Consider the following 19,057-nt stretch of genomic DNA (forward strand, 5'->3'; position numbering starts at 1 on the left):
ATGTGGGATCCATTGGTCTCACTGCAATGTTAATTATAACTAGTCATTGTGTACGTGCAATGCACGTTAATTTGAAAGTATATTAAGTGCATGTGAATATTAAGTAGGATAGTATTTGCGTGTTATTATGTGATTAACATTATATTTTGCATGAAATTAAATGCACGCTAAGCGTGTTGAGCGCTCGACATTGAAGCAGTCTAGGTCGTTGGATTGACATGATTTGATGACCGAGATTAATTGGATCTGCCCCTTTGGTTTTTTTTTATATTGGTATAGATATAGATGAAAAAAATGTACAACCATGGCTAAATTATGTAGTATTACAATCGAAAAGACATGTAAAACTGAATAATAGATTGTCATTGATTTTATTCCACTTGTTTAATAACAACCCAACACATTTGAATAAAAACTGAAACAGAAATGGTTGATACTGAAATTAAAATACAATCGCCCTATTTCTTAAGTTGTTTCTTCTTTGTAATACTCATCACCGCAGCATCTTGGCATCGCCATGTCTCCATATGTCCTGAAAGCATGGCCATGGATCTCATCAACATAATAGCCATTCCATGCAAATATTTCTCCCGGGGTCAATCTATAAATGTTGGCTAACACCTTTGGATCTTTGGAGATGTACGCCTTTGCGTCATGTGTAATTACATGAAGCATGCAGGTTTGTTCTTCTCCGGTTGGCCGGAAAAGCTTTATTACTCCATGGTAATAATCATTCATCATCTTTCCAATGCGGCAAGGCAGAAGTTGCGTAAAAATACAATGAATATTACAGAAAATAAAAACGGAAATCTCATATGTATTATCGAAAGTAACATGAGTACATGACATACAAGGCTGTCCTCATGGCAATCTGGAATTGTGATAGTGTTTAGTCCTGTCAAATTAAGTTCAAATCTACATTCCTTTCTTCCTCGACGGCAATGATTATATTTATTCGGATGCTACAAGAAAAGAAATAGTTAGTGATGAAAAAAATGTAACGTGAAAAATACTTGATTGGTTGCGGGTACGTCCATGTTACCAATCATAAAATGAAGCTAGTAAAGTCCTGATGTGGGGTGTTGGACACAATCTAGATTCAGACTTATGGGCAGAGAACTAAGTCTTTTCAGTTTCATGATTCAGACTTATGTGACAGTGTTGGACACTCTTCCATCAACCACGTCATCTACATGACGAGTAAAAGTAAACTAGTGATGAGACGGTCTAGTGGAAAAATGGAAAATTCCTAAGAAAATGCAGTTACAGAGTGCCAAATACAACAATACAAATAGAAGTAAGCATATACTGTAAATGTAAATAACCATTTTTGAAAAAAAAGGCTTGGTACCTGCTTTAACAAAAGCAACAGTTCGTCGCGTACCGGCTTTTACAGGAACTCCGGAACATGACCTACCAAGTCCAACCATGGTTGTAAAACTCCTAACGTAGCAAAACACGTATAATAACCTAGGAATGACACCCAGCACACGAAGCAAGTAATAGCCATCCAATAGAAAATTAGTTACAGAAGGACGGGAGCCTAAGAAACAAAAGGAAACATAGCATCATGACTCCGAGCGATTGCACTGATCTCCGTTGTGGCTCTGAGGTAGAAGGAATGAGTGTATTGGCACCAGATGACCTTGGCTATTCTGTTGTACAGAACCATTTATTGTCATATGACCATATAAAGTAAATGATCAAGCAATTAAGTGTGGCTATAAACACTACTCTGTATTGTAAAGCAGAGAAAATAAAGAAACTAAAGGTCATTCTTCTTTAGTTGCAGCAGGAGCGTCAGGGGGGAAAATCAGCAAATTAGCAAAATCTTACTGGAGATTGCATCCCAGTTAAGTCAAAACCTGAATCTTACGCCAAACAACTTTCCCCTGGGCTTGAAGATGCAAGAGTGAAAGTACACAATTTGGAGAAACATGTTAAGATACTGTTTAATCAGAAGAAAGCTTTAGGGAATAAAAATAAGCGAGCCTAAAGATTTGGCGACAGTGGCAAGCGAGCAGAATGGATGAATAAAGGAGTTGACTGATGAATTGAGCATAAAAAATCACGGTGAGCTGATAGCCTGACACTACTTTCTTTTACTGAATTTTGTTTGGTTGCAAAACAAAACCCAGCATCACCTCCGGGATAACTCCGACAGCATACAAAAGCAAGCTAGTATCTGAACCTCGTAAAATGTTGAAGAACATGACCTCGCAGATTGTTCTGCCTAGATTTATTGAGAGAACCCAGTACTAATCAGAACACCAAAACTAGTTATACTTGGGAATATAGCATCCCAAAGCAATTTGGGAAAAACGTATAAAGGAAATCGTAAGGGGAAGCTAATTGGAATTTTCGAACGGAAATCACTTGAACTCGATTGCTCACCTCCTCATGTGCACTCACAACCAACCAAACTACATTCCAATCAGTAGGAATGCCGTCACATAGTAGCCCATGCACGGCCACTCACTACAGCGCCGCTGCGAACGCCAGCCACAGCTCCGCGCACAGCGCCGCCCAAGACCTAGGCAGACGGCGCACAGCAGGCCGCACCAGCGTCGAGACCACGTCACCGAGCAGCACAGCGCCTCGCCGGCCAGGCCGCCCCAAATCTCTGAGAACCACGCCGCCGTCTCCCGTATTGTTCGCCGTCGATACTCTGGAACCGTTTGCAGCCTTCTTTTTTTTCTCAAGAAAAAAAGAAGTATGTGGAAGTGGGGTGGTCGAGAACGTGGGGTAGCTTCGAGCCGACCATAAACGTAAATTGCATACATACCGATGTAATTTTACAGCGTGGAATCAATGACCTTTTTCTTTTACGGGGGATGTAGGCGCGTGTGGTTTGGTTGGCTGCAAGGTCCGTCTCGGTCGATCGATCAGGGTGAGGAATTACTTATTTCTCACCCTGGGTCTTGAATAGACGTTATATATATATATATATATATATATATATATATATATATATATATATATATATATAGATATTGTCATAGGATTCCTTATGCTCAAGTGGCAGTTTATTCATAATGTCAAGTATGAATCATAAACTTTTTTGGGAACTAACAAATGATAATCTCAGTCATTGAAGCAATTGCAATTTATCATAACATTGGAAGGAGTCAATAATAAAACTTTTTAGCAAGTCCACATACTCAACTATCATATAGTCTTCTACAGTTGCTAACACTCACGCAATACTTCTGGTTATGGAGTTTTAATCGGACAGAGAGAAAGATAGGGGCTTATAATTTTGCCTCCCAATGTATTCACCTTTGGGTGATGTCAACAATAATAGTTCATGCTAACTTACATTCCATTGGATATATATATCAGGATCTTTCCAACACGAGGTGCTTGCCAAAGGATAAAATGAAAAAGGGAAATGTGAGAATCACCTTGACTCTTACATAAAGTAAAAGACATAAAGTAAAAGATAGGCCCTTCGCAGAGGGAAGCAGAGGTTGTCATGTGCTTTTAGGGTTTGATGCACAAAATCTTAATGCAAAAGAATGTCACTTTATATTGCCACTTGTGATATGAACCTTTATTATGCATTCCATCGCTTTTATTACTTCTATATCACACGATCGTATAAAGCTTATTTTCTCCGCACTAATAAGTCATACATACTTAGAGAACAATTTTTTATTGCCTGCAACATGACAACTTACTGGAAGGATCTTACTCAATTCATATGTAGGTATGGTGGACTCTCATGGCAAAACTGGGTTTAAAGATATTTGGAAGCACAAGTAGTATCTCTACTTGGTGCAAGGAATTTTGTCTAGCGTGAGGGGGAAAGGCAAGCTCAACATGTTGGACGATCCATGACAATGTACTTTAACTAATATGTGAGAAAACATAACCCATTACGTTGTCTTCCTTGTCTAACATCAACTCTTTAGCATGTCATTCTTTAATGAGTGCTCACAATCATAAAAGATGTCCAAGATAGTATATTTATATGTGAAAACATCTCTTTCTTTATTACTTCCTATTAATTGCAACGATGACTAAAACTATGTTTGCCAACTCTCAACAACTTTTAAGCCTCATACTCTTTATATGTGAAGTCATTACTATCCATAAGATCAATATGAACTCTTTTATTCTTTTTATTCTTTCTATTTTCTCAAGATCATAGCAAGATAGCAAAGCCCTTGACCCAACACTAATCTTTATTATATAGCTCACGGACTCGATTACAAAGAGGGATCACAAAGCAAAACTCCAAACTAAATCAAACCAAAACTTTATTCTACTAGATCAAGATATTACTAAAAGGGTCGAACTAAGAAAAATGGTAAAGATAGGAGTGTGATGGTGATATGATACTGGGGCACCTCCCCCAAGCTTGGCAGTTGCCAAGGGGAGTGCCCATACCCATGTGATTATGTCCTCGGAGGTGGTGAAGAAGGAGTTGTTGATGATGTAGGCTTGTCGTCCGTCTTCCAAGGCATAGGCTCACCATCATAGAAGGATGATCGAGTCTCCGGGATCCTCAAATCTGCAGCCAAACTCATCCTCTTGAATCTATATTCATACTCACAGTTTTGGTTTTGCAGGTCATAGATCTAGGCTTGGAGGTGCTCGATTTTCTCATGAAGCTTGAAGATGGTCTCCCCAATGTTCTTGGCGTCCAGCTTGTGGTTGTTGGTGAACTCTGCGATCATCATCTGGTTGGCATTAAGTCCACGCTCCACCATCCCTTGGCACTTGAAAACTTGTTGTTCCATAGCTTCGAGCTTTGTCTTCACGCTTCCAGTACGCCTTGGTCCCTCCACATCGCGGATGTGCAGCACCCCCTCACGCATCTTAATGGTTTGAGGGTGTTGCAGCACCTCCGCGAGATAGGGGTTGATAATCCTCTTGAAAAACTTGTCCTTGGGAGTGCTTGGAGACGTCATGGTGCTCTAGATCTGTCAGAAAAACAGCTCGAAATGAAAACAGAGGATATTTGCGTGATACGGTGGTCAAAACCTTCGGGAGATTATATAATGAATTTTTACCGACCAAAAGAAGTATCGTGCAAGAAAATGGAGTCCGGAAGGCACATGAGGTGCCCACGAGGTAGGGGGGCGCGCCTAGTAAGGGTGGGCGCACCCTCCACCCTCGTGGAGGCCTCATGTCCTTCCCGGACTACTTCTTATTTTTCTGAATTCTTAAATATTCCAAAACGGAGAAAAATTGCTATTAGAATTGTTTTGGAGTCGGTTTACTTACCGTACCACGTACCTATTCCTTTTCGGAGTGTGAAACGTTCTAGAAGGTGTCCCTTATGTATTCCTCCGGTGTCACAGTTTCAATAATATTAGTTTCAACATTTATAGAATTACCTGAGATATAATGTTTGATTCTTTGACCGTTCACCACCCTCGGACTTGTGCCTTCGAAGTTGTTGATTTTTATGGCACCGGAACAATAGACCTCCTCGATAACGTAAGGACCTTCCCATTTAGAGAGAAGTTTTCCTGCAAAAAATCTTAAACGAGAGTTGAATAGCAACACATAATCACCTACATTAAATTCTCGCTTTTGTATCCTTTTGTCATGCCATCTTTTAACTTTTTTCTTTAAACAGCTTGGCATTCTCATAGGCTTGGGTTCTCCATTCATCAAGTGAGCTAATATCAAATAACCTCTTCTCACTGGCAAGTTTGAAATCATAGTTGAGCTCTTTAATAGCCCAATATGCCATATGTTCAAGTTCAAGAGGTAAGTGACATGCTTTTCCATAAACCATCTTATACGGAGACATACCCATAGGATTTTTATATGCAGTTCTATAGGCCCATAATGCATCATCAACTTTCTTGGACCAATTCTTTCTAGATCTATTAACAGTCTTTTGCAAAATTAATTTGAGCTCCCTATTACTCAACTCTACTTGTCCACTAGACTGTGGGTGATATGGAGATGCAATTCTATGATTAACATTATACTTAGCAAGCATTTTACGAAAAGCACCATGAATAAAATGTGAATCACCATCAGTCATAAGATATTTAGGGACTCCAAACCTCAGAAAAATAACTTCTTTAAGCATCTTAATAGAGGTGTCATGATCAGCACTACTAGTTGGAATAGCTTCTACCCACTTAGTAACGTAATCAACAGCAACTAAAATATGTGTATATCCATTAGAGGCAGGAAAAGGTCCCATATAATCAAATCCCCAAACATCAAATGGCTCAATAACAAGAGAATAATTCATAGGCATTTCTTGACGTCTACTAATATTACCAATTCTTTGACATTCATCATAAGACAAGACAAACTTACGGGCATCTTTGAAGAGAGTGGGCCAATAAAAACCGGATTGCAATACCTTATGTGCAGTTCTATCTCCAGCGCGGTGTCCTCCATATGGTTCGGAGTGACACTTGCGTAGATATGTTCCTGTTCATGATCAGGTACACAATGTCTAATAACACCATCTACTCCTTCTTTATAAAGGTGTGGGTCATCCCAGAAGTAATGTCTTAAATCATAAAAGAACTTTTTCTTTTGTTGGTATGTGAAATTAGGTGGTATAAATTTAGCAACAATGTAATTAGCATAATCATCATACCATGGAGCAGTACAAGAATCATTTATGACAGCTAATTGTTCATCAGGAAAGCTATCATCTATAGGTAGTGGGTCATCAAGAACATTCTCTAACCTAGACAAGTTGTCTACAACGGGGTTCTCAACTCCCTTTCTATCAATAATATGTAAATCAAATTCTTGGAGCAAGAGAACCTATCTAATAAGTCTAGGTTTAGCATCTTTCTTTTCCATAAGATATTTAATAGCAGCATGATCAGTGTGAATAGTTACTTTAGAATCAACAATATAAGGTCTGAACTTATCACATGCAAATACAACTGCTAAGAATTCTTTTTCAGTAGTAGCATAATTTCTCTGGGCAGTGTCAAGAGTTTTACTAGCATATTGAATAACATTTAATTTCTTATCAACTCTTTGCCCTAGAACAGCACCTACAGCATAATCACTATCATCACACATAATTTTAAAGGGTAAATTCCAATCAGGTGACTGAACAATAGGTGCAGTGATCAAAGCTTTCTTAAGTATTTCAAATGCTTCTACACAATCATAATCAAAGACAAAAGGAATATCTTTTGCAATGAATTAGACAGAGGCCTAGAGATTTTAGAAAAGTCCTGAATGAACCTCCTATAAAAACCGGCATGACCAAGGAAACTTCTTATACCTTTAATGTCCTTGGGACACCGCATCTTTTCAATAGCATCAATTTTAGCTTTATCAACTTCAATACCTCTTTCAGAAATTTTATGCCCCAAGACAATACCTTCATTAACCATAAAGTGACACTTTTCCCAATTCAAGACGAGACTAGTGTCTTCACATCTCTGCAAAACTCGATCAAGGTTGCTCAAGCAATCATCAAAATATGATCCATAGACGGAGAAATCATCCATGAATACCTCACAAATCTTTTCACAGAAGTCAGAGAATATAGCCATCATGCATCTTTGAAATGTAGCAGGTGCATTACATAAATCAAAAGGCATACGTCTATAAGCAAAAGTACCGAAAGGGCAAGTAAAAGTGGTCTTTGATTGACCGTTCGCTGACACAGGTACTTGTGAGAAACCAGAATAACCATCTAGAAAGCAGAAATGTGTATGTTTGGATAGTCTTTCTAGCATTTGATCAATAAAAGGTAAAGGGTAATGATCTTTCTTAGTAGCTTTATTTAATTTATGGAAATCAATTACCATCCTATAACCTGTAATAGTTCTTTGCGAAATAAATTCATCTTTATCATTAGGAACGACAGTAATACCTCCCTTCTTAGGGACGCAATGGACAGGACTTACCTAATCACTATCAGCAACGGGATAAATTATACCTGCCTCAAGGAGCTTTAGTATCTCCTTTCTTACCACTTCTTTCATCTTAGGATTTAACCGTCGTTGATGATCTCTAACTGGTTTGGAGGCTTCATCCAATTTAATTTTGTGTTGGCATAGAGTGGGACTAATGTCCTTAAGGTCATCAAGAGTATATCCAATAGCAGCACGATGCTTCTTCATAGTTTTCAATAATCTTTCCTCTTCCTGCTCTGAAAGGTTAGCACTAATAATAACAAGATATATCTTCTTTTCATCAAGATAAGCATATTTAAGATTATCAGGTAAAGGTTTAAGCTCAAACACGGGATCACCCTTGGGTGGAGGGGGATCCCCTAGGATTTCAACAGGCAGGTTGTGTTTCACAATAGGACCCTGTTGAAAGAATACTTCATCTGTCTCCCTTCTTTCATTCATAAACATGTCATTTTCATAGTCTAGAAAATATTGTTCTAACGAATCAGTAGAAGGCACGTCAATAGAAGCAAGACCAATAATATCATCCTTACTAGGCAATTCTTTATCATGGGGTTGTCTACAGAACTTAGCAAAATTAAACTCATTTTTCATATCCCCCAAGCCAATTATAACAACATCCTTTTCACAATCAATCTTAGCATTAACAATATTCAAGAAGGGTCTACCAAATATAATTGGACAAAAGCTATCTTGTGGGGAACCAAGAACAAGAAAATCAGCAGGATATTTAACTTTCCCACACAATACTTCAACATCTCTAACAATCCCAAATGGTGAAATAGTATCTCAATTGGCAAGCTTAATTGTAACATCAATATCTTCCAACTCAACGAGTGCAATATCATGCATAATTTCATTATATAAGGAAATAGGTATTGCACTAGCACTAGCACCCATATCACATAAGCCATGATAACAATGATCTCCTATTTTAATAGAAATAACAGGCATGCCTACAACAGGTCTATGTATCTTAGCATCGGGTTTAGCAATATTAGCAGCTTCCTCACAGAAGTAAATAACATGCCCATCTATATTATCAGCCAAGAGATCTTTAACCATAGCAATACTAGGTTCAACTTTAATTTGCTTGTGAGGTGTATATGTTCTAGTATTACTCTTACGAACCACAGTTGAAGCTTTAGCATGGTCCTTTATCCTAACAGGGAAAGGTGGTTTCTCAACATAAGTAGTAGGAACAATAGAATCACTTCTCCTTAGGGAGATCAACGTGAGTAGCAAAAGATTCACAGAAAGAAGCTACTATCTCAGAGTGAAGTCCATATTTAGCGCTAAATCCACGAAAAGCATCGGTATCCATAAAAGATTTAACACAATCAAACTTAGGTGTCATACCTGACTCCTTACATAGGTGTCATACCTGACTCCATATTTAGTGCTTGAGCGATGCTTTCTCCTTCGCGAGGCCAACAATTATATATATAATTACGATCACGATGAACAAGATGCATAGGATAAAACTTCTGTGAAATTCCAATTTCAATCGTTTATAGTCCCAAGATCCCGTATGGTCACATAGCCTATACCATGTCAATGCATCTCCCTTCAAAGATAAAGGGAAGACCTTCCTATTAACAACATCATCGGGTATACCTGCAAGCTTAAGTAATCCACAAACTTAATCCACATAGATAAGGTGTAAATCGGGATGCAATGTTCCATCTCCTGCAAAGGGATTAGCTAGCAGTTTCTCTATCATACCCGAAGGAATTTCAAAGTAAACATTTTCTGTAGGTTCAGTAGGTTGAGGAGCAACTCTTTGCTCTACTGGTCGGGGCGAAGATGCCCCAAACAAGCCCCTCAAAGGATTAGTTTCCATAGTAACAAGTGGCAGAAAATTTTAGCACACTGTATAAATGTTTCCTTACCAAGTTTCACTCACCAAAGGCGCTTCACTCCCCGGCAACGGCGCCAGAAAAGAGTCTTGATGACCCACAAGTATAGGGGATCTATCATAGTCCTTTTGATAAGTAAGAGTGTCGAACCCAACAAGGAGCAGAAGGAAATGACAAGCGGTTTTCAGTAAGGTATTCTCTGCAAGCACTGAAATTGTAGGTAACAGATAGTTTTGTGATAGGATAATTGGTAATGGGTAACAAGCAATGAAAGTAAATAAGGTGCAACAAGGTGGCCCAATCCTTTTCGTAACAAAGGACAAGCCTGGACAATTTCTTATAATGAGAAAAGCGCTCCCGAGGACACATGGGAATTATCGTCAAGCTAGTTTTCATCACGCTCATATGATTCGCGTTCGTTACTTTGATAATTTGATATGTGGGTGGACCGGTGCTTGGGTGTTGTCCTTTCTTGTACAAGCATCCCACTTATGATTAACCCCTATTGCAAGCATCAGCAACTACAAAAGAAGTATTAAGGTAAACCTAACCATAGCATGAAACTAGTGGATCCAAATCAGCCCCTTATGAAGCAACGCATAAACTAGGGTTTAAGCTTTTGTCACTCTAGCAACCCATCATCTACTTATTACTTCCCAATGCCTTCCTCTAGGCCCAAATAATGGTGAAGTGTCATGTAGTCGACGTTCACATAACACCACTAGAGGAGAGACAACGTACATCTCATCAAAATATCGAACGAATACCAAATTCACATGACTACTAATAGCAAGATTTCACCCATGTCCTCAGGAACAAATGTAACTACTCACAAAGCATATTCATGTTCATGATCAGAGGAGTATTAATATGCATTAAGGATCTGAACATATGATCTTCCACCAAATAAACCAATTAGCATCAACTACAAGGCGTAATCAACACTACTAGCAACCCACATGTACCAATTTGTGGTTTTGATACAAGATTGGATACAAGAAATGAACTAAGGTTTGAGAGGAGATGGTGCTGGTGAAGATGTTGATGGAGATTGACCCCCTCCAGATGAGAGGATCGTTGGTGATGATGATAGTGATGATTTCCCCCTCCCGGAGGTAAGTTTCCCCGGCAGAACAGCTCCGCCAGAGCCCTAGATAGGTTCCGCCAAGGTTCCGCCTCGTGGCGGCGGAGTTTCGTCCCGTAAGCTTGCTTATGATTTTTTTCCAGGGTAAGAGACTTCATATAGCAGAAGATGGGCACTGGAGGGCCACCAAGGGGCCCACGAGGCAGGGGGTGTGCCCCCCACCCTCGTGGCCAGGGTGTGGGCCCCCTCTGGTACTTTCTTTGCTCAATAATTCTTATTAATTCCAAAAATGACTTTCATGGAGTTCAGGACTTTTGGAGCTGTGCAGAATTGGTTTCCAATATTTGCTCCTTTTCCAGCCTAGAATTCCAGCTGTCAGCATTCTCCTCTTCATGATAAACCTTGTAAAATAAGAGAGAGTAGCCGTAAGTATTGTGACATAACATGTAATAACAGCCCATAATGCAATAAATATCGATATAAAAGCATGATGCAAAATGGACGTATCAGTGTCGGCGGGCGTGCTCGATGCCATGCATCCAACGTCGAGCGCTGCGAGGGCAGCCGCGGCAAGGCTGCGCGTGTGCATGCTTTTCAGGGATGCTCAAATGCAGCGTGCTGTCCATCAGTCCAACGGGTGTGCCGCTTTAATGAAGCCCAACAACACATGGCAGGCCTGCTCAGTCTTTGTCTCAAAAAAAACCAAACGTAAAAAATGGGCTAAAACGACCAGCCAATGAAAGCGCAGCCCGGGGATCTGTGACGTGGCTCCTGATCCAGACCATTGCTTATATTCACATCCATCCAATGGTCTAGAATGATGCATGTTATAATATTCAGCATCTTCGACTCAGCCAATCAAAGTGCAGCCCACGGATCGCTGACGTAGCCCTAGTGCCTGATCCAGAGCGTCCATTCACAGCGATCCAATGGCCCAGAGGAGTGCGGGGTTTTGATGGGGTTTTGAGAGGTTTTCAACGGTTAGGGTTGAGCATAACTAATTCAAAAAAATCAAAAATATATAAAACTTGTGCCAATCATCATTCTATGTGACTAAGTATCTAGGAAAAATAAGAAACTTGGACTACAAATATTTTCATGAAAAAACCTTCACAAAAGATGGCTATCAAAAATGAGGTTGTAGGGTTTTGAAGAGAAGTGAGCTAGGGTTTAGTGTTAAACATGTCATACTTGATATAAACGATCCAATATCAGGAAGGACTCTTATATACACACACTAGATGTCAAGTTTCCTTTTTTGGATCATTTAGAGAAGGTCGAAAAAAACTTGCTTACAAATGGGTCTGTTTTTCCTAGCTTTGGAGGGGTTTTGGAGCTCATGCGGAGCACATTTTTCATGTCCAGAGTTTCACATAATAAAAGTGCTCTGATTAATCAACTAACATGCATAATAGTCCAGAAATCATTGTAACACCAATACCATGGACCAAATAACTTCAAATTTGAATTTTGGCTCAAATTTGAATTTTGGCTCAAATTTGAATTTTGGCTCAAATTTGAATTTTGGCTCAAACTTGAATATTATTACACAAATACACATCATATCAAAGTAAAAATACCATTAGACAAATTCAGGCAAGGTTTTATTACTACAACATAGTAGCAATACACAAGTTTCAACAAATTTTCACTTCTGCTTCTTCCTACCACTCAATTATTCTTCTTCTTTTTACCAATGCTTGTTTTTGATTGTACAACACCCAGTTCACTCAATGTCTTTCTTTTCTTCACTGGACTGCCTGGAACAGCAGCTTCATTTCGCACCAGAACAGTTGCAGTATCATCGGACCCAATATCACCAGTTGGCAACACAACTTCCAATATAGGCTCAGTTGGCACCACATCAGCTGGAATATCTTCAGTTGGCAACTCAACTTCCAACATAGGCTCAGCTTGCACAACATCAACTGGAATATCTTCAGAGGCACCCGTACCTTCAGTTGGCACTAGGACATCAAAATCTTGCTCGTCTTGGAGCAGCACATCCAAGTCTTGCTCATTTTGCACCACACCATCCAAGTATGGTTGAATGTGTATTGTTTCACCAAAACCTCTCTTTCTTCTACAGCCATTGCCTCTTGCCTTTTTCTTTGGCTAGCACTCTTCAACAACAAGGGGCTCACCTGCATGCTTCCTCCTAAAAAGATGAAGCATGTCAACTGGTTAGTAATTGAAAAATGCAACAAAATAGTAAACAATGCAAACATATGCCCATATACTTTGGCCTTTTAGGAATGTAACAACATTTGGGAGATCCAACTCGGTGCCCAAGTTCCTGGCACAACTTGCATCTATTTTTGTTACCTTTTTGGGACCTTTTTGGTTTTCCATCCTTCTATCCCTTACCCTTTTTACTACTCCCACCTTTCTCAAACCATGCCTTGAATCTACTCTCTTTAGGCCTGCCAGCCTTTATTTTTGTTAGGGGAGGACACATGGAAAATTCAATTTCCACTTCAGGCCACTAATACGTCCATTTTGCATCATGCTTTTATATCAATATTTATTGCATTATGGGCTGTTATTACACGTTATGTCACAATACTTATGGCTATTCTCTCTTATTTTACAAGGTTTACATAAAGAGGTGCCGGCAGCTGGGATTCTGGGCTGGAAAAGGAGCAAATATTGGAGACCTATTCTGCACAGCTCCAAAAGTCCAGAAACTCCACGAAAGTCATTTTTGGAATTAATAATAATAATTCAGCGAAAGAAATACCTGAGGGGGGCCACCCACCGTCCACGAGGGTGGGGGCGCACCCACCCTTATAGGGCACGCCCCCCTGCCTCGTGGGCCCCCTCGCAGCCCTCTGGTGGCCATCTTCTTCTATATGAAGTCTTTTACCCTGGAAAAAATCATAAGCAAGCTTACGGGAGGAAACTCCACCGCCACGAGGCGGAACCTTGGCGGAACCAATCTAGGGCTCCGGCGGAGCTGTTCTACCAGGGAAACTTCCCTCCGGGAGGGGGAAATCATCACCATTGTCATCACCAACGATCCTCTCATCGAGAGGGGGTCAATCTCCATCAACATCTTCACCAGCACTATCTCCTCTCAAACCCTAGTTCATCTCTTGTATCCAATCTTTGTACCAAAACCTCAGATTGGTTCTTGTGGGTTGCTAGTAGTGTTGATTACTCCTTGTAGTTGATGCTAGTTGGTTTATTTGGTGGAAGATCATATGTTCAGATCCTTAATGCATATTAATACCCCTCTGATTATGAACATGAATATGCTCTGTGAGTAGTTACGTTTGTTCCTGGGGACATGGGTGAAGTCTTGCTATTAGTAGTCATGTGAATTTGGTATTCGTTCGATATTTTGATGAGATGTATGTTGTCTCTCCTCTAGTTGTGTTATGTGAACGTCGACTACATGACACTTCACCATTATTTGGGCCTAGAGGAAGGCATTGGGAAGTAATAAGTAGATGATGGGTTGCTAGAGTGATAGAAGTTTAAACCCTAGTTTATGCGTTGCTTCGTAAGGGGTTGATTTGGATCCAGTTGTTTCATGCTATGGTTAGTTTTACCTTAATACTTCTTTTGTAGTTGCGGATGCTTGCAATAGGGGTTAATAATAAGTGGGATGCTTGTCCAAGAAAGGGAAGTACCCAAGCACCGGTCCACCCACATATCAAATTATCAAAGTAATGAACGCGAATCATATGAGCGTGATGAAAACTAGCTTGACGATAATTCCCATGTGTCCTCGGGAGCGCTTTTCTCATTATAAGAACTTGTCCAGGCTTGTCCTTTGCTACAAAAAGGATTGGGCCACCTTGCTACACCTTATTTACTTTCATTGCTTGTTACCCGTTACAAATTATCTTATCACAAAACTATCTGTTACCTACAACTTCAGTGCTTGTAGAGAATACCTTACTGAAAACCGCTTGTCATTTCCTTCTGCTCCTCGTTGGGTTTGACACTCTTACTTATCAAAAGGACTACGATAGATCCCCTACACTTGTGGGTCATCAAGACTCTTTTCTGGCGCCGTTGCCGGGGAGTGAAGCGCCTTTGGTGAGTGGAACTTGGTAAGGAAACATGTATATAGTGTGCTGAAATTTACTGTCACTTGTTACTATGGAAACTAATCCTTCGAGGGGCTTGTTCGGGGTATCTTCACCCCAACTAGTAGAGCAAAGAGTTGCTCCGCAACCTACTGAACCTACTGAAAATGTTTACTTTGAAATTCCTTCAGGTATGATAGAGAAACTGCTAGCTAATCCCTTTGCAGGAGATGGAACATTGTATCCTGATTTACACTTAATCTATGTGGATGAAGTTTGTGGATTATTTAAGCTTGCAGGTATGCCTGATGATGTTGTTAAGAATAAGTTCTTCCCTTTATCTTTGAAGGAAGATGCATTGACATGGTACAGGCTATGTGATGATATGGGAGCTTGGGACTATAAACGATTGAAATTGGAATTTCACCAGAAGTTTTATCCTATGCATCTTGCTCATCGTGATCGTAATTATATATATAATTTTTTGGCCTCGCGAAGGAGAAAGCATCGCTCAAGCTGGGGGGAGGCTTAAGTCAATGTTATATTCATGCCCCAATCATGAGCTCTCAACAGAAATGATTATTCAAAATTTTTATTCTCGGCTTTCTCTCAATGGTCGCACCCTGCTCAATACTTCTTGTGATGGTTCTTATATGATGAAGACTATTGAATTCAAGTGAGATTTATTGGAAAGAATTAAACGCAACTCTGAAGATTGGGATTCCGACGATGGTAAGGAGTCAGGTATGACACCTAAGTTTGATTGTGTTAAATCTTTTATGGATACCGATGCTATTCGTGGGTTTAGCACTAAATATGGACTTGACTGTGAGATAGTAGCTTCCTTCTGTGAATCATTTGCTACTCACGTTGATCTCCCTAAGGAGAAGTGGTTTAAATATAATCCTCCCACTGAAGTAAAAGTAGTTGCACCCGTTACAGTTGAAGAAAAGATTATCACTTATAATGATCCTATTGTTCCTACTACTTATGTTGAGAAACCACCTTTCCCTGTTAGGATAAAGAATCATGCTAAAGCTTCAAATGTGGTTTGTAAGAGTAATACTAGAAGATATACACCTCCTGAGCAAATAAAAGTTGAACCTAGTATTGCTATGGTTAAAGATATCTTGGCTGATAATATTGATGGGCATGTTATTTATTTCTATGAACAGGCTGCTAATATTGCTAGACCCGATGCTAAGATACATTGACCTGTTGTAGTCATGCCTGTTATTTCTGTTAAAATAGGAGATCATTGTTATCATTGCTTATGTGATATGGGTGCTACTGCTAGTGCAATACCTCATTCTTTATATGAATAAATTATGCATGACATTGCACCTGCTGAGATAGAAGATTTTGATGTTACAATTAAGCTTGCCAATAGAGATACTATTTCACCAATTGGGATTGTTAGAGATGTTGAAGTCTTGTGTGGGAAAGTTAAATATCCTGCTGATTTTCTTGTTCTTGGTTCCCCACAAGATAGCTTTTGTCCCATTATATTTGGTAGACCCTTCTTGAATACTGTTAATGCTAGGATTGATTGCGAAAAGGATGTTGTTACGATTGGCTTAGGAGATATGTCTCAGGAGTTTAATTTTGCTAAATTTCATAGACAACCCCATGATAAAGAATTGCCTAGTAAGGATGAAATTATTGGTCTTGCTTCTATTGCCGTGCCTCCTACTGATCCGTTAGAACAATATTTGCTAGACCACGAAAATGATATGTTTATGAATGAAAGAAGGGAGATAGATGAAGTATTCTTTAAACAGGGTCCTATTTTGAAACACAACTTGCCTGTTGAAATCCTAGGGGATCCCCCTCCACCCAAGGGTGATCCCGTGTTTGATCTTAAACCTTTACCTGATACCCTTAAATATGCTTATCTTGATGAAAAGAAGATATATCCTGTTATTATTAGTGCTAACCTTTCAGAGTAGGAAGAGGAAAGATTATTGAAAACTCTGAAGAAGCACCGTGCTGCTATTGGATATACTCTTGATGATCTTAAGGGCATTAGTCCCACTCTATGCCAACACAAAATAAATTTGGAAGAAGCTGCCAAACCAGTTAGAGATCATCAACGACGGTTAAATCCTAAAATGAAAGAAGTGGTAAGAAAGGAAATACTAAAGCTCCTTGAGGCAGGTATAATTTATCTCGTTGTTGATAGTTAGTGGGTAAGTCCTATCCATTGTGTCCCTAAGAAGGGAGGTATTACTGTAGTCCCTAATGATAAAAATGAATTGACCCCGCAAAGAATTATTACAGGGTATAGGATGGTAATTGATTTTCGCAAATTAAATAAATCTACTAAGAAAGATCATTACCCTTTACCTTTTATTGATAAAATGCTAGAAAGACTATCCAAACATACACATTTTTGCTTTCTAGATGGTTACTCTGGTTTCTCTCAAATACCTATGTCAGCGGATGATGTCTACTACACAACCCTCTTCTTGTAGACGTTGTTGGGCCTCCAAGTGCAGAGGTTTGTAGGACAGTAGCGAATTTCCCTCAAGTGGATGACCTAAGGTTTATCAATCTGTGGGAGGCGTAGGATGAAGGTGGTCTCTCTCAAGCAACCCTGCAACCCAATAACAAAGAGTCTCTTGTGTCCCCAACACACCCAATACAATGGTAAATTTTATAGGTGCACTAGTTCGGCGAAGAGATGGTGATACAAGTGCGATATGGATGGTAGATATAGGTTCTAATCTGAAATTATAAAAACAGCAAGGTAACTAATGATAAAAGTGAGCGTAAACGGTATTGCAATGCTAGGAAACAAGGCCTAGGGTTCATACTTTCACTACTGCAAGTTCTCTCAACAATAATAACATACTTGGATCATATAACTATCCCTCAACATGCAACAAAGAGTCACTCCAAAGCCACTAATAGCGGAGAACAAACGAAGAGATTATGGTAGGGTACGAAACCACCTCAAAGTTATCCCTTATGTTCTATCTATTCAAGAGTCCATAGTAAAATAACATGAAGCTATTCTTTCCGTTCAATCTATCATAGAGTTCATACTAGAATAACACCTTAAGACACAAATCAACCAAAACCCTAATGTCACCTAGATACTCCATTGTCACCTCAAGTATCCGTGGGCATGATTATGTGATATGCATCACACAATCTCAGATTCATCTATTCAACCAACACAAAGTACTTCAAAGAGTTCCCCAAAGTTTCTACCGAAGAGTCAAGACGAAAACATGTGCCAACCCCTATGCATAAGTTCATGGGCGGAACACACAAGTTGATACCCAAAACATACATCAAGTGGATCACGTGAATATCCCATTGTAACCACAGATAAGCACGGCAAGACATACATCGAGTGTTCTCAAATCCTTAAAGACTCAATCCGACAAGATAACTTCAAAGGGAAAACTCAATCCAATACAAGAGAGTAGAGGGGTAGAAACATCATAAGATCCAACTATAATAGCAAAGCTCGCGATACATCAAGATCGTGCCATAGAGAGACATGAGAGAGAGAGAGAGATCAAACACATAGCTACTGGTACATACCCTCAGCCCCGAGGGTGAACTATTCCCTCCTCGTCATGGAGAGCGTCGGGATGATGAAGATGGCCAACGGTTATGGATTCCCCCTTCGGCAGGGTGCCGGAACGGGCTCCCGAGAGGTTTTTGGTGGCTACACAGGCTTGCGGCGGCGGAACTCCCGATCTATTGTTGTCTTTGATGGCTTTAGGGTATATGGGAATATATAGGCGAAAGAAGTCAGTCAGGAGAGCCACGAGGGGCCCACGAGGGTGGAGGGCGCGCCCAGGGGGTGGGCGCCCCCCCCCCTTCCTCGTGGCCTCCTCGAAGCTTCCCTGACTTGCACACCAAGCCCCCTGGATTGCTTCCGTTCCAAAAATAACGCTCCTGAAGGATTCATTCCGTTTGGACTCCGTTTGATATTCCTTTTCTTTGAAACACTAAAATAGGCTAGAAAACAACAATATGGGTTGGGCCTCCGGTTAATAGGTTAGTCCCAAAAATAATATAAAAGTGTATAATAAAGCCCATAAACATCCAAAACAGATAATATAATAGCATGAATGCTTCATAAATTATAGATACGTTGGAGACGTATCAGCATCCCCAGGCTTAATTCCTGCTCGTCCTCGAGTAGGTAAATGATAAAAGAAAGAATTTATGAAGTGTGAATGCTAGAAG

General features: G+C 39.9%; 1 long non-coding RNA gene across 1 annotated transcript; it reads right to left on the reverse strand.

Annotated features, from left to right (window-relative positions):
- Positions 1-361: 361 nt before the first annotated feature.
- LOC119281587 lies at positions 362-2,690 on the reverse strand. The gene is made up of 3 exons (XR_005138466.1): positions 2,395-2,690; positions 1,352-1,655; positions 362-962 (listed from the first exon to the last, which is right to left on the reverse strand). It is a non-coding gene; the product is annotated as an uncharacterized LOC119281587 (long non-coding RNA).
- Between the last annotated feature and the right edge of the window lie 16,367 nt (positions 2,691-19,057).

Source organism: Triticum dicoccoides, chromosome 3B, assembly GCF_002162155.2.
Source record: "Triticum dicoccoides isolate Atlit2015 ecotype Zavitan chromosome 3B, WEW_v2.0, whole genome shotgun sequence".
NCBI classification, from domain to species: Eukaryota; Viridiplantae; Streptophyta; class Magnoliopsida; order Poales; family Poaceae; genus Triticum; species Triticum dicoccoides.